Genomic DNA, 20,672 nt, shown 5'->3' with positions numbered 1-20,672 from the left:
CTCCATAGAATGGAAATATGTCACAAAGTTTAACAAGTTTTTTTTTTTAATATAGATCCACAGAATATTGTGATAAGTGTTTCAGTGTGAACAGGTATGGTATAATAAATTATGGGGTTTATCTATTTTATTTTTACTTTCATCATATTTTGCTTTGGTTTTGATACTCCCAAATGCGAAGCTATCTGTTTACAACCCTACCTTTGCATAACCTATCATACTTTCATAAATCAGAGTCCATTTTGTGTAGGCTGCTTTTTAACCCAGTCAACGACGGGTACTTTTGCTAGTATATATATATATATATATATATATATATATATATATATATATATATATATATATATATATACGATGAGAATAAATATAATAGTATTCCGACAAAACAGATATAAACGAAGTCCCGCAAGAAGACAAAACGTTGATAAATAAATAACTTGGTTTTTCTTTATATATATATATATATATATATATATATATATATATAGATATATATATATATATGCATATATATATGTACATATATATATACATATATGCATATATATATACACATATGCATATATATATTTATATATATATATATATGCGCGTATATATGCTTATATATAATATATACGTATTTAGATTTGAAACAGTGATCTTAAAATGAGTTGCTCATTTTTGTACGATAAAACTAATATCTGCTACAAAATGATAAGACTAAAAAGCGAAATTTGAAATGTATTTTGACTTCGGGCGAAAAAGTTGCCATTAATTCCATTTCCTTTCATAAAAAAAAACGAATGACATATATTTTGGTAGCTATTAATTGCAATTGTTTTTTGTCATGATTAAAAGGTATTTTATTCGTGTTTCCATCGACTATTATCAATCGACCTTCTCATTTGTTAAAAAAAAAATTCCCGCTTAGATTTAAAACGTGCAAAGTTATGTGAGGTGGCATTTTGGCAGAAACGTATTTTAGTATTTGATTTTATCCATTAATTTAGTAAATGTGTCTGTAAATATTTCTACGTTATAATATGAGAGTTTAGTTAAAATATTTCGATGAAATTTGAAAACACTATTGTTATCTGAGTTCGATTTCATAGAGAAAGACAAATTATATCGTTCAGTATACGAATTATGGTATCCCTCTACTGTGCTAGAAAATTATTTACACCCGACAGTATCCTAAATTTTACAAAGCAACGGAATAATGTTGAAACATCTGGGCTGGTGCATCTATCACTAGTCTCTTCCTTTTAGAAAGAGTCTAAAACATCTAATAGATCTCAATATTAACGTTAGTGTGGCGTGCCTCAGGAATCACTCCTGGATCTAACATTCTTCCGGTTCTTTATCAACGACCTTTCAAATCGTACAGGGAGTATCGTTGAAGCCCAGAGCTCTGTCTCATCACCGCAATGTTGCTTAACTCTCAGTTTTAAGAAACTCATAGCAGGTGTGCCCTCTCGACCTACGTACTTAAGGTCAATTGGCCACGCAGGAGAATCTAACTCTTTAACTGGGTTAGTGTCATAAAAACCTCAAACTGTTATAGTTTTTTTTTTACTTAAAAGTAGCCGTTTAGGTTCTCAATAATAATGTCTGATTGGGGGTTAAAAGAGTTTTTCAAATTGTCAACAGGAGCGATTTAAGCAGAACATTTAAATTAATAGAATGCAATACAATACAGATGTGTAACAGATAGACAAAACCTGAAATAAATTAAGATGGAATAATTATACATCTTCAGGTTTATTAATACAATATATATATATATATATATATATATATATATATATATATATATAATGTCAAGATATTGTAAAATTGGATTTACAATATTTTGTTCCAAACAAGGAATACGATGTGAAGCTGAATAGTTCCTTAATCCATGAGATTTCAAAGATAGGCTCTTCCCCATTAGATGAGTAAATGTTAGCAAAAAGTACGTAGATTTAAATATCTATTTTTGCTGGTTAGCTCATTTTTTTATAACAGTTGAGGAAAAGAGTTTTTTTGAAAAAAAAAAAGCGTATTCGAGAAATGAAAAAGAATACTCAACAACATCCAATAATTTTGGTTGCAAATATCCAGTGAGTTTTAAAAGTTCTTAATAGGTGTTGCGATTAGTAAATCCTTTGGAATCTCTTTAACAAAAATCTGGGTTTGTAGAAGTGATAAAAAGTTCATCTCTTCTCCTTCTCTTCTATTCTATATAAATAAAATGAACTCATTTTTTTCCGTCTAATTTTGACATTAATAGGATTAAAAATCAAAATATTTCATGCAAATATAATATGCACAAACGGCAGAACAATATCTGAGGTGTGTTATAAGCTTATTATTTCTCAAATTCCTCGATAATCTTAGATTTCTATATTTTTCTGCTGAGAAGTCACGGCCAAAATCGGTTAAGATAAATGGAAGTGGTAAAATATTTTCTCTCTAATAAATTCCTCCTCCCCCTGCCACCACTTAACACCGTTTGGGGATCGTTCAGAAGGAACAGTTGAGAAGAGAACACCGGTTTGGCTTCGTAGTTCTTTCATGTGAAGGTATTTAAAATCACTAAACTAAGCTGCAGTGCTCTGTGGCGTAGTGGTTAGCGTGCTGGACAATTCACATTATATTTTCACGTTCGCGCCGACCTACCGTAGTCGTTTTTTTTTTTTTTTTTTCCTAAACAACTGGAATGGACTTTTCTTGATGGCCGAACTGTTAACGTTGCAGATGTTTGTTTTGTTTTTTTTCACACTTTATTTTCCTACTTTTACTCATGACTCCGGATTTGATCCTTCCTACTTACCTACCATAACATTTTTTAAACCCCCCCCCCCCGTCCCGGAAACAAACACTCGGGTAACGCCGGATACCCCCGCTAGTTAAATGAATAAAAAGCTCGCCGAGAGGCATACGAGGTCTAATATTTTAAAATATAGAGTTAAAATGGAGCAGAAATAAAAATAGTAGATAAAGTGTATATCTGTAGTTGGAAAAACATTGGAAAACCGACCTTCCATGGCACGTTCAAATAATAATAATAATAATAATAATAATAATAATAATAATAATAATAATAATTATTATTATTCTGATTTCGTTTATGAACGTCTCTCTGGAAAGGGATGGGATTCATTTCCAGATGATTTCCCTTAATCCCGACTTCAAACCAAGAGCTTCAAAAGCCAAGAGTTTTTCTGAGGCCACTGTAGCTTAATCGCCATATATATTTTATAACTTTATATATATATATATATATATATATATATATATATATATATATATATATATATATATATATATATATATATATATATATGCTACGTTGGACATATGGGTGACAATTTTGGACTTTCAGGTACTTTATGTAATCTCCACTTATCTCGGATGTTTTTCCAGTCGTTCTGGTCTTCTTCTAGTCAATGGATACAAAAACTGCTTCAGTTTAGTTGAGGATTGAACAACTCTTGTCGCAAAATTGCACGCGCAGCTGCTCCTACAGGGGGTATTTTGGTCTTTCGAGACTGAACGGAGGCATTACCGTTATATATATATATATATATATATATATATATATATATATATATATATATATATATATAACCAACAAGATGGGGGGGTGTAAGAAAAGGCAGTAAGGGCTTGCAACGAAATGGTGACGTTGCTTACAAGCAGTCTTTTCTTTCCTTGTAACGGTAACAATTAACAGGTAACGTTTGCCGAACAACAGTAACGAGGTAATCAGTCTAAGAAACGCCAACCGACTAGCAAGCTAGGTAACAAGGTTCTTAACTAATCACACCCGTAGTGAGACAACTCCTTTTATACATACTAACTGTCAGTGGCGAGAATTCCACCGTGATTTCCAACGAGATTAGAATGTCTATTTAACTTAAGTAGGAAATAGACACCCAGTTTCTCAGTAACGGCACACAGCAGTTCAGTGTCTTTTCTTCCCTCCGACCCACTCCCGGTAAGTCAAATCAATTTCAATTCTTACAATATATATAGTAATTGACATACAGTTCTGTTTCGTTGTATCACAAATCATCAGTGCCGCTAGACTAGCACCTCTCCCAAGCCAAGGATCGAACCTAGAACCGCCTCGCATTTTTCAGCCAAATTAAGTAGCGAATGAGATTATTTACGACAGTGCTCAACCCAAAGTATATATGTAGTCATCGACATACAGTCCTGTTTCGTTGTATCACAACTCATCAGTGCCGCTAGATTAGCATCTCTCCCAAGCCAAAGCTCGAAAATAGAACCGTCGTGTTGATAGTCGGCAGTTCTACCTCTCGACCACGGAAGCGATGCCCGCAAATAATCTGTCCGAATGTCTATTTAAATAAACATCCGTCCGCTACTTGTACAGTGCTCAAACGCGTGTTTGTAACCAAACAGCGAGCTTCGTATTATTCATCCAAATTAAGTAGCGAGTGTGATTATGTACGACAATGCTCAACCCAAAGAGGGGGGGGATTTATATATATATATTTATATATATATATATATATATATATATATATATATATATATTATAATAATTATTAAATATCTACAGACAATAGTGTTTCATTCTTTCCGGAATCATCAGTGCAGAGTATCACGATTACACAAGTCGATAAATTCGCACCCGGCCACAGATGATCTGCACATATGAGCTAAATTGACGGACTTTTATTTTAACTGAAAATGCTCAACGATAAGGAACGAGTTTTTTTTTTTAAGCGGCTGACATCATTATTTACTATGATAATTATTAAATATTTACGACGCTAGTGTTTCATCCTTTCCGGAATCATCAGTGCAGGGTCTCATGATAAACACTAGTCGATAGATTCGAACTCTGAATCAGAAGCCATGTTTGGCTGAATTTGCAAGGACCTAATCCAATCGGCTACCTTAAACCGCGGGAAATACTGTTGAAATTTGATATATATATATTTCAACAGTATTTGTATTTATTAGTGGCATAAAGACACTTATTTTAAAAGTTAAAAACCACAAGAACTTTCTTGTCAACTTTACATTATATATATATATATATATATATATATATATATATATATATATATATATATATATATCAACAGTATTTGTATTTAAGGGAGAGGTACTAATCTAGCGGCACTGATGAGATAATTAGAATAGATTAAAGTAATTTCAGTTCGAATTTCTGTACAAATTACCAAGTTTGACGGAATGATTTCCGCGTTTAACACAAAGATACTCAACTTCGATAAAATACACACGAAGAAAGTCGGGGGCTATCTTGATCGAAACGTTGTGTGAATAAGACTCAAGATGAGAACAATAGTCTGAACAGCACAAATTATACGAATTATCAACCCCCATCTCACAAATTAAGAAATAATAAGAAAAACAAAGTTTTAATATATTTACATATATATACTAGCATTTCAGCCCTGCGTTGCCCAAGTGTTTGGACGTGTATGTTGAAAAAAAAGCGGTCAATTTTTGTAACTTTGACCCCTATTATAACCTCTTCACATTTATTGTTTTGGGCTCAACTCAAGTTATTAAGTTAAATCCATGTCCAAGGAACCTATATCTAAAATTTCAAGTGTTTAGACCCCAAATTGTCGGAGAGGTTAGGTAGAGTTTTCAAAGGTCAAATCGTTGAACTTTGACCCCTTAACAGCGAAATTACTAGCCGAAAATTGATTACAAAGATTTTCCCAAATCTCAGTACTCTGTATATAAAATTTGGAGTCTGTAGACTGAAAATTGACAGAGTTATTGCGCAGAAAAATGTACAAAGACACACACACACATACAGACACGTTCACTTTTATAGATATATCGACTAGACTACACATGACCCGTTGGGTCAGTATGTTACGTTAGCTATGTAATTAATGTATGAGCGTGACACTTGTGACATAAAGAAAATAGTTTTTGTGAAATAACAGAAACATTTCTATGAAAGTATATGAAAATGAAAAAAGAATATAGATAGATTTCTATGAGTCCTTCTGTTTATAATTGTTCATATTTTCCAAAACCTTACAGCCATTGAATTATAACTGGTTTGCTGTACTTATAGGTAAATTTGCACTGAACAGATACCATAAAACTTAAAGTAAAATTAAAATTTTGATATATCTTTTAATTTAAACGCGAAAAAAGAAAACAATTGGGACGCTAAAAACGTACACAGTAAAACAATACATTTTCTTGTCGCGTTGGTTATTTATTTGTAACGCAAATAAAAAAAACACATATTCTCGGGGTTATGTATTTATGTAGTTTGTGTAGAAGAAAAGTTTTGAATGTTTTTAAAGAAAGCTGTATTAAAAATCGACAATGAATTAAAAAAAAAACAAATGAAGGCTGTGGGTAGATCGCCGTTGTAAAATGCTCATATGGTTGTCACCGGGTTAAAGAAGATTTATTTGCGTTAAAATAACGTAAACATGATACGGAAATGACCGATATAAAAAATGCAGAAAGTGTTAAAAGTGTTTATTTGGATAATTTAAACGCAAAAAAAAAAAACAATTGGGGAGCTGAAAACGTACACAGTAAAACAATAGGTGTTATTATCACGTTGATTATCTGTTTATGTACGTATGCACAACCGGAAGTCGTAAACCGGATGTCGGGTTACAACACCTGTTACCAGGTCTTTTGAGTTTTATAAGTATATATTTATATATGTGTGTATGTGTTTGTATATATATATATATATATATATATATATATATATATATATATATATGTTTCGGTTATCGAATCGTATTAACGATCCAGGAACTTCGTCAGATTAAACAGAAATGTTTTTATGATTAGAATTTTTTTCCAATCATAATAACCATTTTTGTACAGTCTGGCGAAGTTACTGGATCGATAATATGATTCGGTAACCGAAACATGTTTGACTAAACAGATAAATGATCATTAAAAATAAAACACACACACACTCAGATGTATGCATGTATATATATATATATATATATATATATATATATATATATATATATATAAATTCTCCTACTGTCTCACTCCTATTACAAAATGTTCGAGTCAGTAGAAAATAATATAAAAACACATTATTTTCATTGCGTGCACTTATATGCAAAAGCGGATCTTATCATAGGCAGCTGTCCAAGTATCTAACCCCAATGTCCATTTATAGAAACAGAAAACGACAAGCAAAACAAAAAACAATTCGTGAAACCTTCCGTTTTTCTCCTCGTGCCACGGTATATCTCTCCTGTCAAGGAAAAAGCGACATCTAAGATGTCTATTTTGTTATAATTTTATTTTCTTACTACCAACTGCTTTTGTCGATGACAAGTGCGTCTTTTGTTATTTTTAGGACGTGTCTTGGTATTTTTCTTTTTTTTTATTACATTTTCACCACAAACAAGGCACATTTTCACTTTGTTGTAAGGGGCTACTATCAGGGACATAAGCATCAGGGGTACTGTGTAGGAAGTTGGACAGCAAGATGTCTGTTCACGTTGCACTTGAACTTCTGCATGTCAGTACAGTCGGGGAAGCAGGGACCCGAAAGGGAGTTCCGAAGTCTAGCTGTTCTGAGGAAGAAACTACTGGAGTAGAAGGCTCTCTTGCATCTAGGGATCTCTACTATGAAGGGGTGGGATTTAGCTGCGTGTCGGGTTTGTCGGGGATACTAACGTCGAGTGGGCACAAGTGCTTGCAGTTCGTCAGAGCATTCACCGTTAAAGTACTTGCAGAACAGGCAGAGGGATGCAACATTTCGTCAATGTGACAGAGGCTTGTTTAGCTGACAGTTCAGGACCTATCTATCAGATTGGCGACTCTCTTTTGAACCTTGTCAAGGAGCGAGAGACTAGTGGCAGATGCACCAGCCCAAATATTACAACAATACTCCATACATGGGCGAATGGTGGCCTTATAGAGGTATAGGATACTTTTAGGCGTTAATAGCTTTCTAGCACGGTAGAGAGAACCCACATTCTTCGCAGCGGTCCTGGCAATGTTCTCAATGTAATTCTGAATTTTATTGCTATCGGTTAAATGTTTACACACAGCGCACATACATACATGTTCTGTTTTATTTATATAGATAATTGTTCACTAATGCATCACATTTCTGTGTTACTTATTTTTTGTTTTGCTCAATTTGGTGAACTAAAATCTGTAATTATACTTTTTAGTTCATTATTCAGTTAATAATGATTAAGTTCAACAAAATCACTTTGGTTTTGAGAATATTTTTTAATAACAGTTGCATTTTGACCTTACGTTTACATGTGAAATCCGTGTTCCTTTTTTTCTCTCACGCTAAAGTTGAATATATAATTTTACTTACTCTGTTAAGCTACAGTTTGAAGTAACTTTTTCATTGGCCCTTCATAGTTAAAGCTTTGAAACATGCTTATGTTTAAAAGAATATATTTGCTAGTCTTTCATGTTAAAGTTTCAAATATCATATCCATCAGTTTTTATGCCTAAGTAGCAAATCTCATATTTTTGGTCTGTCACATGTAAAAACATTAAAATATTTTGTCCGTCTTACGTGGGAAACCAATTCTTTGTTAGACAGTCAGGCTTAAGTTTGAAATATCCTAATCCTCTTTCTAACAAGCGTAGTTTTGAAGTACCATGACTTGCATCGTATTTGCACGTTTCCGTCGATTTAACCTCCGACCTTCTTTAGAGGTACATTGTCGAACTCTGGAATCTTTCTGCCAAACTCGGGAATCTGCACGGAATTTCTGACGAAACATTTTATTTAATCCACTGAAGTAGAGGTTCTAAGTAATTCGCAAATGCCATTCGCACGGAGAATTTTATTCGCAGCCTCCAGAAGGGTTAACTTGCAATTAAATTTCTAGAAGTGTAAGCCATGTTTAGTTTCAGAACAGTTTCCGATGGTTCGTTGTTCGACGTGTCCTGAGAGGTGACTGGTTCGCAGTAGACAGTTGTCGAGTTTGAATCCACAGAGCAAAAGATTCTCCCCGTGTTGAGATGGAGAAAACATATGCGAAATTGCTACAGAAAGGTTTAATATTTATGGAGCAATTCCGGGTTCTGATTGGTTGGTAGGGGAACGTGAATTAATTCGACTCGTCAGTACCTAGCAGTATCGTTTATAAATAGAATCTCCAGATTATGCGGGATAATACCCTCATTATAGTCCAAAGATATTGTAACAGAATTTTATCAAGCAATCTATCCATTCCGCCACGGGTCCTTCTTTGATTTGTAAAAGTTTGCATATTTGTCTTTGATGTCGTATTTGAAATACATTATTTGTTCATGTGAGTTTTTAATATATTCATATATCTGCAACGCCTTTTTATAAAATAGGTTCATATTACTGTAACGCTTAATTAAAAAATATGTTCATATAGCTGTAACGGTTAATTACAAAATATGTTCATATTGTCCATAACGCTTAAGTTTTAAATATGTCCATATACAGTGTCTTATAAAAATTGATACCAATATTTATATGGACTTTAAGTTTACAGTATTAAGCATATCTTAAATGCTTAAGTTTTAAATATGTTCGTATGTCTGTAATGCTTAACATTTAAATATATCCGTATGTCTGTAACGCTTAAGATTTAAATATATCCCTATGTCCCTAACGCTTAAGTTTTAAATATATCCGTATGTCCCTAACGCTTAAGTTTTTAATATATCTGTATGTCTGTAATGCTTAAGTTTTAAATATATCTGTATGTCTGTAACGCTTAAGATTTAAATATATCCGTATGTCTCTAACGCTTAAGTTTTAAATATATATGCATATCTGTATCGCTTAAGTTTTAAATATATCCTTATGTCTGTAACGCTTAAGATTTAAATATATCCGTATGTCTGTAACGCTTAAGATTTAAATATATCCGTATGTATGTATCGCTTAAGATTTAAATATATCCGTATGTCTGTAACGCTTAAGATTTAAATATATCCGTATGTATGTATCGCTTAAGATTTAAATATATCCGTATGTCTGTAACGCTTAAGTTTTAAATATGTTCACACGTTTCTAACACTTAAGTTTTAATATGTTTAAATGTCCGTATTAAATTTTAAATATTTTTCTTTTTTTTTTTGTCTTTCAGTGTTTCGTTTAAGTTTTAAATATGTTTATATATATGTGACGCTTAATTTTAAATATGTCTATATGTATGCAATGCTTAAGTTATAAGTATGTTCATATGTCTGATACGCTTTTTTTACACAGGCATCACTACATTATCAAGGCCAAGAGGCCACTCAAGGATAAGGGTTAAAGACTGTACAGAAAAAATTGGACAATATAGTAATCATTACTATTGAAAATTCGGTAAATTTGTTAACTTATATCGAACGGCTCATCAAGAACTTGTTTACGTTAGACTTGAAGACAACCATATTGTAGTCAGCAGGAAAACGGAAGACAATTCCACAGACTGCAGTTCTAAGAAAGAAGCTTTGTTCATGGAATCTACGTTTAGGTTTAGGCACAGATAAAGAGTGGGGGATTATTGATAGTGTTTTCAGCTAGACGAGTGTTTCTTGTGAAAGTTTGGCGAGGGGAGACCATAGATTGACGCTCAGTCGAGCACTTTCCATGAAAGTAACGATAAAGTAGAGACAAACTCGCAACATCTCTTCTATGAGATAGAGGTTGTAGGGAAGCAAAAAGGACATCTATGAGGCTACGAAGTCTATTTGAACTCTATCAAGGCAGGACAAGTCCTTTCTAGCAGCTCCTGCCCAGATGTGGCAACAGTATTCCATTCTTGGACGTACCAGGCTCTTATATAGATAGAGAATTGCATCAGCAGTGAGATATCTACTGGATAGATAGAAGGATCCCACCATTTTTCTATCGGCCTTAGCAACAGATTTAATGTACGTGTTCCATTTAAGATCAGGAGTAATGGTCAAACCCAGAAGCTTGTCAAAACATGAGGCCTCCTGAAGACGAGAGCCATTCATTTCAATTGATGCCAGATGTGGATCAGAATGTTGATGATGTAAAGACAGAAACTTGGTTTTAGATGCATTAAAAGTAACTAGGGGACTGAAAGGATAATATAATGGATTGAGTCCATGCAATATTTAAGATCAACTTGGTAGATAAATAAACATTTATGGACGAGAAAAAAGCTAACATTTAATAAAACAGAAATACATAAATTAAATACTGAAATAAAATGTAGTTATTAATATTTGAATCTAAAAATAAAAAGTACGATTAATATAGAAGTCACTTATCTCAAAAAAGCACTTCCGTCTCCAAAATGCAAAAGTTTTAATAATAACAGTGTTCAAAAGACTTTTTAAAAAAATAAGTTGCTAATATGTTCATATGCCTGAAATGCTTCAGTTTTGGATAGCATTTCTTGACTTCATGTCGAGCTTATTTTTCTAAAAAGTTTCCAGATTTCTGCAGAAGACGCTGAAGATATTTTAGTTTAGTAACGCTAAAATCTGGAAAACAATGTTCATTGCAAAACGCACAGATGAAACGGTCGCATGTTAATAACTTGCGTTCTTATTTCTTTCTTTTCTATTAATGGCTCAAACTTAAAATATTTCCAAGCATAGCGCCCCGAGAGACGTTTTCTTTATTTTGTCATTGGCTGACTGCAAATGACGGCGACATTGATCAGCCATTATTTAACGCCGTTTATATCAACGGATGTTCGCATTCACCTTTTCTGAAACACGGATGTGGAAGATTTCTTTTGATCAAACATCTTTATGTGTCAAGAGACATTCAGATTAATATCACACAACTAAGACACAGCCAAACAAGACTTATGTATTTAATCGATCATTGTGTGATGCACAACCGTAGATAAAAAAAATTCCGGAAGTAAACTGATACAATTAAACGCATACATTATAAATACAGCAAGAGAAATATAATATATCTATAATATAAAGCGCACCTATCTGTTTAAATGTATATATGTGTGTATCTCTGCCTTAAACTTTCAACAGAGGCGACTGATTTTAACGAGATTTATATCGTTTTGACGATCGACCCTTCGGACAACAAATATCAAACAATTGGCTACAAACATTAACTCCTTGACCTCCAATTGGTCATATTTCTACGGGGAGGGATCTTTTTTTTTTCGCTGATATTTTCTATTGACTAGCCTTAATTTAAACCTACGTACCTTCTGGTTTGGTGATGACCGCAACAGCACACACGCCATTTTCTTTTTCACGTTCTTTTCCTCTTCTGCGTTACGGTTCGAGCCTGCCACCCTGCCTAATACAAACGTATATACAAACGTATATGCACTATGTATACACATATTCATTAGAATAACGTTTCATACAATGAGATGATACACGAATCTAGACGCTATGGAAGTATGTATATATACAAATATATATGCGTGTGTGTGTATTAAATTGCGTTTCTTAAATAAGAATTGGCATATGTATAAAAGGAAATATAAGCATGAAAAGATACTTCTTCATAACATTATATAAAAATTATATATATATAAATATATATATATATATATATATATATATATATTGATAACATTATATAAAAAGTATTAGACTTATGTTGGGTAGCGGGCGGGGGGCGTGTATAACGAGCGTATACGAGGGGTGTGCAATAAGTAATGCCCCTGACCCACTTTCAGTTGTCTGCTCTAGCTGAAATTTTGCATGTGCAATGATTTATATCTCGAGGGGATATGTGGCAAATTACAGCTCTGAACTAATTGTGGTTTCTGTTTTACAGGTGTTTGACCTGAGTCAGGTGTGAAATGGAGCCTATTGAATGTCGAGTGATCCGGGTTTTTTTATTTGAAAGGACGCACACCACAGAAGACTTTCGATGAAATGAAAGAAACGTATGGTGATAATGCCCCATCATATGATATTGTAAAACGCTGACATCGTGAATTCAAACATGGCCGGAAGTCTGTGGAAACAGTTCCCAGACCTTGTCGCCTCCCCTTCAGCCATTGATGAGGCGTCTGCCCGTGAAGTTGAGGCTGCCATTTTGGAAGATCGGCGCATTACGATTCGCCAAATAGCCCAAGATGTAAAGATTAGTACAGGGTGTGTGGAAACTATCATTCATGACCATTTGCATATGCATAAGGTGTCTGCCAGATGAATTCCCAGGTTGCTTACACAATACCAGAAGCGAGAACGCGTCGAGTGCTCAAGGATGAATTTGGAGATGTGCCAAGAAGATGAGTCCAAGTTTTTCAAAAGGCTCATTACACAGGATGAAACCAGGGTCCATCACTATGATCCAGAAACCAAAGCCCAGTCAATGCAGTGGAAGCACTTGGACTCCCCACCTCCAAAGAAGGCAAGGGTGCAGCCCTCCGCTGGCAAGGTCATGCACACAGTCTTCTGGGATCAGGACGGAGTAGTGATGACAGATTTCCTGGCAAAGGGTATCACAATTACAGGAGCCTATTATGCTTCACTTTTGAGGAAATTAAGGAAAGCTATAAAGATCAAGAGGTGGGGCAAGATCAGCAAAGGTACCCTCCTCCTGCAGGACTACGCTCCGGTCCACAACTCGCATGTCGCCAGATCAGAAGCATGGGCGTGTGGTTATGAAATCCTCCCCATCCTCTCTACTCTCCTGGCCTTGCACCCTCTGACTTTCACCTCTTCCCAGCCATGAGGTTGTTTTTGAAAGGAAAGCGTTTTCCAGATGATGCAGCCTTGATTTCTGAAGTCACCTCGTTGTTGGAGGACCAACTTGGTGTGTTCTACAAAACCGGTCTCCAGAGCCGCATCAAACGATGGGAGAAATGCATAACTCTGGGTGGTTCCTATGTAGAGAAATACTAATAACTGTGCCAGGTTTTGTTGCTCTATTCCTATGGCAAATGGGCCAGGGGCATTATTTATTGCACGCCCCTCGTATGTCATGTGTTTTGTGAATGTATATATATATATATACAATATAATATATATATATATATATATATATATATATATATATATATATATATATATATATACAAGACATATACGCTCGTTATACACACCTCCTCCGGCTATCCAACATAAGTCTAATATTATTTATATACTTTTGTCAATGGCTTAGCGTGTATTATTATATTAAACTCGAAAAAATATAATAGTTATATATATATATATATATATATATATATATATATATATATATATATATATATATATATATAGAAGTAACGTTAAGAAAGAAATAGCGACAGCTAAGAGAGAATTTACGGAAACCACTAAAAAACGCATCGAAGCTCAAAAATTAGGAACTCGTGACTTCTGGAAAATCTATAACAGTGTAGTAAATAATGGGCAATCAACAATTCCCCCACTAACCAACAATCACGAGGTTGTTTGCTCAGCAACCGAAAAGGCTAACATGCTTGCCAGTCCGTTTGCCTCGAACTCCACACGGTACTCTTCCAACCACTCCCTACCCGAATTCCCTAGGCGGACAGACGCCACGCTAGACGATCTAAAAATCACCCCTGCTCAGGTACACGCTATCATAAAAAACCTTGACACTTCAAAAGCATGTGGACCCGATCTCATCCCAGCTGTGCTATTAAAAAGTGCTCAGCCGAAGTAGCTCCAGTTCTCTCCAAAGTCTACAACAAATGCTCTAATGAATCTTGCTTTCCGAGCTGTTGGAAAACTGCTTCTGTGGTACCAATATTCAAGAATTCTGGCCAAAGAACTGACCCATTAAATTATAGCCCCATAAGCCTCCTCCCACTTTTTGCCAAAATATTTGAGACCATAATTATGCATTCTCTACTCCATCACCTTACAGATGCTAAACTTCTGACTGACAAACAATATGAATTTAGACAAGCTCGTTCCACAGCACACATCCTCACTGTAATCTCTGAACGTTTATACAATTCACTGGACAAAGTGGGAGAGGGCAGAGCGGTAGCTCTAGATATATCTAAGGCTTTTGACAGGGTATGGCATGAGGGTCTCCCCAGGAAAATTAGATCATACGGTATCACTGGTAGAATACTTAACATAATTAAATCCTTCTTAGATAAGAGAAAAATCAGGTTGTCCTCGACGTTCGTACATCTAAACAATATGATATAAATGCGGGAGTGACTCAGGAGTCTATCCTTGGACTTCTACTGTTCCTGATATTCATAAATATCCTCCCTGGCAAAATTGCCTCTGAGATGGGTATATATGCTGATGACACCACACTCTATAACAGGCACGACAGGAAAACAAATGAACATATATCTAAAGAAATGGCAGAAACACTAGAGGATGATCTCCAATCAGTAGTGGAATGGGGACAAAAATGGATGGTCACGTTCAATGCCGCCAAGACTAAACTAGTTTCATTCAATAATTACAAGAAACCTTCTCTAACACCTATAGCAATGGCCAACGACTCTTTATCTGAGAGTACATCTTTCAAGCTCCTTGGCTTAACATCCACAGGAAACATGAGTTGGAACAATTACATCGAGCGCATTGCCAGGGCCGCTGCAAGGAAGGTGGGCTCTCTCTACCGTGCTAGAAAACTACTAACATCCGAAAGTATCCTGTACCTGTATAAGGCAACCATTCGCCCATGTATGGAGTATTGCTGTCATATTTGGGCTGGCGCATCGGCTACTAGTCTCTCGCTCCTTGACAAGGTTCAAAAGAGAGTTGCAAATCTGATAGGCCCTAAACTGGCATCAAAGCTTCAGCCTCTGTCCCATCGACGAAACGTGGCATCCCTCTACCTGTTCTACAAGTATTATAATGGTGAATGCTCTGATGAACTGCAAGCACTTGTGCCCCCACGACGTGAACACCCTCGACAGACCCGACAAGTTGCAAAATCCCACCCCGACACTGTAGAGATCCCTAGATGTAAAACATTTTTCTACTCCAGTAGTTTCTTCCCCAGAACCGCTAGACTTTGGAATTCCATTCCAGGTCCCTGCTTCCCCAACTGTACTGACATGCAGAAGTTCAAGTGCAACGTGAACGAACATCTTGCTGCTAAAATCCCTACATAGTACCCCAGTAGGTGTTTCCCCTACACCAAAGTGGCAATGTGCCTTGTTTGGGGTGAAAATGTAATATATATATATGGACTTTCGAAAATAACCCCCCACACCGATTTTGACGTATGTTGTTCCACCTCAACAAGTAAGTTGTTCGGAAATGCACACATATTATTTGATTCTAGTGGTGTAAACTTTGTGTAAAACCACCCACACTTTTTGGTATTACTGCTAAACTTTGTCGGTGAAATGGCTACGACAAGACAGGACATACGGTAGACCGCAGTTTTTTTTTTATCAGAGTTTTCCTTACTCCAGATGCGTGGCAAAACGAAGACTTGGTGAATAAATTGAGGCGCATTTCTCTGCAATTCCGCGGATTAAGGAAATTTCAATATACTTTTTGGGTATCCTGTCGAACATAAATTATTTTAAAACATATTTTTTAAATTTTTCATTTGTTCTTATATATATATATATATATATATATATATATATATATATATATATATATAAGCGAGATAAGACACTGATAGAATTCAAATGAAAAATACCTGATAGATATTACTTGAGGTAATACTTTGAAGGTGATCCTAGTCAAAAAGGAAAAGCTCAATATTTAAGAATAGAGCAATATATAAGTTTCGTGTTTAAATTTTAAATTCTGAAAAAAAAACAATATATAGAGACATATATTCGATTTAAGAATTAATTGTTTGACAAAAGGAATATATAGAAGGGGTCATTTTAATTTCCTTAATCCATGGATTTTCAACAATATATATATATATATATAAATATATATATATATATATATATATATATATATATATATAAAGAGAGAGCGAAAGAAAAATACAGTGAGAAAGAAGAAGGAAGAAGATAAATGGATATTTAGATAGACTATGCGTAAGAGAGATATACACGTCATGCTATTGAGATTTATCACAACTGAATCAAACTATAAATGGCTCTGAGGATATAAAAGACGAAAGAATTATCTCTATGCGCACAACATTCTAAACCAATGCCATTATTCCGAACATAATGCACGCTTCCTTCTTCTTCGTCTGCTATTTCTTCTTATTATTTATTACTTCGCTTTCTTCGTACACAAACCCAAAACGTAATACACACGGACTATGGTGGTAAGAACTCCTGCCAGGGTCAAAGCAAAAGTCTGTAAATAAATGATACACAAAGGCGATAACAATGCTAAAATGTCTGGCGCTCAGCAGCCAACGCAAAACATCAGAAGCCAACGAAGTGTATCTCTACAAATCATACGAGTTATAAGAATAGTTCATAAAATGAAATATAAATAACTAATTCAAATCAAGCAACAGTAGGCACACACATACACATACATTCATACATACAAACATACACAAACACATTCAAAATTCTATTTCTATATATAAAGTAGTATCTTTGCTGTATCTTTGATAAAGATGTGTTTGCGATACTAAACAAATGTTAACCATTGTGGTGATTTATAATTGTATAAGTTTTTATATTTGTTTACATAGGCATCACCACTTATCAAGACCTAGAGGTCACTCGAGGATAAGGGTTAAAGAGTGTACAGTAGAAATTGGACAATATGGTAATCGTTAGTAATGGAGATTCCGTAAATTTGTTAACTTATATGGAACGGCTCATCAAAAACTTGTTTAGGTTAGACTTGAAGACAACCATATTGTAGTCAGCTGGAAAGCAGAAAAACGGAAGGCAATTCCATAGGCGTGCAGTTCTAAGAAAGAAGCTTTGTTCATGGAATCTACGTTTAGTTTTAGGCACAGATAAAGAGTGGGGGAAACTAGTGATAGTGTTTTCAGCTAGACAGGTGTTTCTTGTGAAAGTTTGTCGGGGGTACCATAGACTGGAGCTCAGCCGAGAACTTGCCATGAAAATAACGATAAAGCAGAGACAAACCCGCAACATCTCTTCTGTGAGAAAGAGGTTGCAGGGAAGAGAAAATGGCATCCCCAACAAGGCTACGAAGTCTATTTTGAACTCTATCAAGGCAGGTTAAGTCCTTTCTAGCAGCTCCTGCCCAGATGTGCCAACAGTACTCCATCCTTGGACGTACCTGGCTCTTATATAGAAAGGAATCGCATCAGCAGTGAGATATCTAATGGATCGATAGAAGGATCCCACCATTTTTCCATCGGCCTTGGCAACAGATTTAATGTATGTATTCAATTTAAGATAAGGAGTAAAGGTCAAGCCCAGAAGCTTGTCAAAACATGAGGCTTCCTCAAGACGAGAGCCATTCATTTCGATTGATGCCAGATGGGGATTAGAGCGTTGATGATGTAAAGATAAAAGCTTAGTTTTAGATGCAATAAAAGTAACAAGCCACCTCTTTCTTTTTGTGTAATAATATAAATGTCAACTTTAATGTAACCTATTTGCTTTAAAGTTCATAGTGTGATTTAAGTCACTTTAGGAGGAGGGTAGTAAGAAAATGTTAAACACCTGAAGATATTACAACATCCTCTTACACGAAGCGAGTATTCGAGCGTACAGAAAAGCCCACGCAAAAGCCCACGCAACGCGCGGGTATTTTTGCTAGTATATATATATATATATATATATATATATATATATATATATATATATATATGTATGTGTGTGTGTGTGTGAAAATTCTGAACACAATGTGCGATAAATCCAATGTGTTCCAATTTAATATGTCAAACAATAAAATGACCATTACCTAAATCTCAATTTGATTTCCAGTTGCGAAATATTTGGATATATCCCTTCACCTATCAAATCTTTTCTTTCCGAAAGGGCTATCAAGAGGGTTTTTGATATGCAGAAATGTGAAGTTCACAGTATTAACATTGTTTGCCTGTTACTCAGGAATACAATCCTGGATCTAATAGGCTTGCTGATTTTTATCAACGACTTCCCAAACTGCATTATTTATTCATTCGTCGGCAGCTATGCAGACGATACCACCATCTATACAACACTTCAAAGGTTAAAAAAGACCAGGATTTCGATGATTCTCCACTGGCCTGAATCGTGTATTACTATAGGGTAAAAAAGAAATTGCTAGTAACTATTTCATACATTTGAAACAAAACTTCTATATTTTCACCACGAACGCTGATATCCCCACTTCGCACCTGTTAAAATAAATACTTCTAACCTTGATTAAGTACTCGGCTTCGGCATACTTCCAAGATTGACTTTTACGACTGACTTAAAATAAATGATCTACATCAGATCCGTTATATAATTCATTAGAATCATAGGGAGCGTCCTACAGTTCCAAAACGTATATCATTCCCGACGCAATCCTCTACCTATACAAGAGTCCAAAATGTTCTAAGATGGAGAACTGCGTCCACATTTGGGGTTGAGCTCCTAAGATGTCCTTTTCCTGTCTTGACAGGGTACAGAAGCATCTACGAATTTTAGTGGAAAATTAACTTTTCACCTCCTTAATTCCTTATTTTTCCGTCACAGAAGAGCCATTGCGAGTCTATCTCTACTCTATCGAGACTTTAATGGTAGGTATGCGACTGAGCTCTGATCGATATTCCTCCCCCATAAAATGTTTGCAACAAACCCTCACCTAGCTGAAACAACCGACGCCAATTTTTCTCAACCTTGATCCGTATCTTAAAATAAACGAAAATTCTATAGTCTTTACTAGAAATGTCCGCGTGTGGAACGAAATACCGTGCCTCCTTCCGGCTTACTATAACAAGGGCATCTTGGGGTTGAGCTCCTAAGATGTCCTTTGTCTGTCTTGACAGGGTACAGAACCATCTACGAATTTTAGTGGACAATTAACTTTTCACCTCCTTAATTCCTCATAGATAGCATAGCCTTACCAAAGTTCAACCATTACCGATCTAGTTTCCTCACCATTTACCAAATATTTAACCCTTATCTTAGAAGTGTTTCCAGGTTATATGACCCTCAATTATATGAAAAACTTGTTATAACTAAATGCACAAAAAATGTCGATTAGAATAAAAATAGTATAGTATGCAACATTCATTGATCACCATTCAATTCCAGGCAACGTTCGTTCTCCCTGCTATACTTTTTTTTATAAATTAAAAATATTGACAGTATTTACTTCCACAGTGCTCAATGCATAGGTAGAGGTAGGTAGTAAGTTTGAGAAAATTGTATATGGCAATTAGCTACACAGATTTTCTGTTTGATCCTTGTGAAGATTCGTTAGGCTACAGTCTGACAGATCCTCATGAGTATCAAACTCAGAAAATTCTATGTAGCATAATTGATATGCATTGTTTTAAAACTTACTATATATATATGTGGCGTGTGTGTGTGCGTGTGTTCGTATGTGGGTGTATGTGTGTGTGTAATTTCTATTTATCTAACCATTTATGTGTCTATATACTGATCCAAATCGATTTGGTTTTGGAAAGGTTGCCCCATTTCCGGGTGTCAGATGCAATGCTGCATTGAAATGAGCAATCGTCTCAGTTGAGTCGACGTGAGAAGGAAGTACTCGTCGGCAAATGCAAATACCAGTCGGTCATTAAAACCTGCTTTGACCTTTGTGAATTGTCAGTGGGAAAAGTCATGTTTGCCATTTCGAACTGACCAGAATGATGAACGCACTAAAACTGATTACAGAAGAACGCCACGATAAGAGTTGCACGCTGAGGAAAGAAGAAGAAAAGGAAGAAGAATAAGAAGAAA

This window comes from Euprymna scolopes, chromosome 29 (genome assembly GCF_053919585.1).
Source record: "Euprymna scolopes isolate OS-2025 chromosome 29, ASM5391958v1, whole genome shotgun sequence".
Classification (NCBI taxonomy): domain Eukaryota; kingdom Metazoa; phylum Mollusca; class Cephalopoda; order Sepiida; family Sepiolidae; genus Euprymna; species Euprymna scolopes.
Note: the sequence above shows the minus strand (reverse complement) of the source record.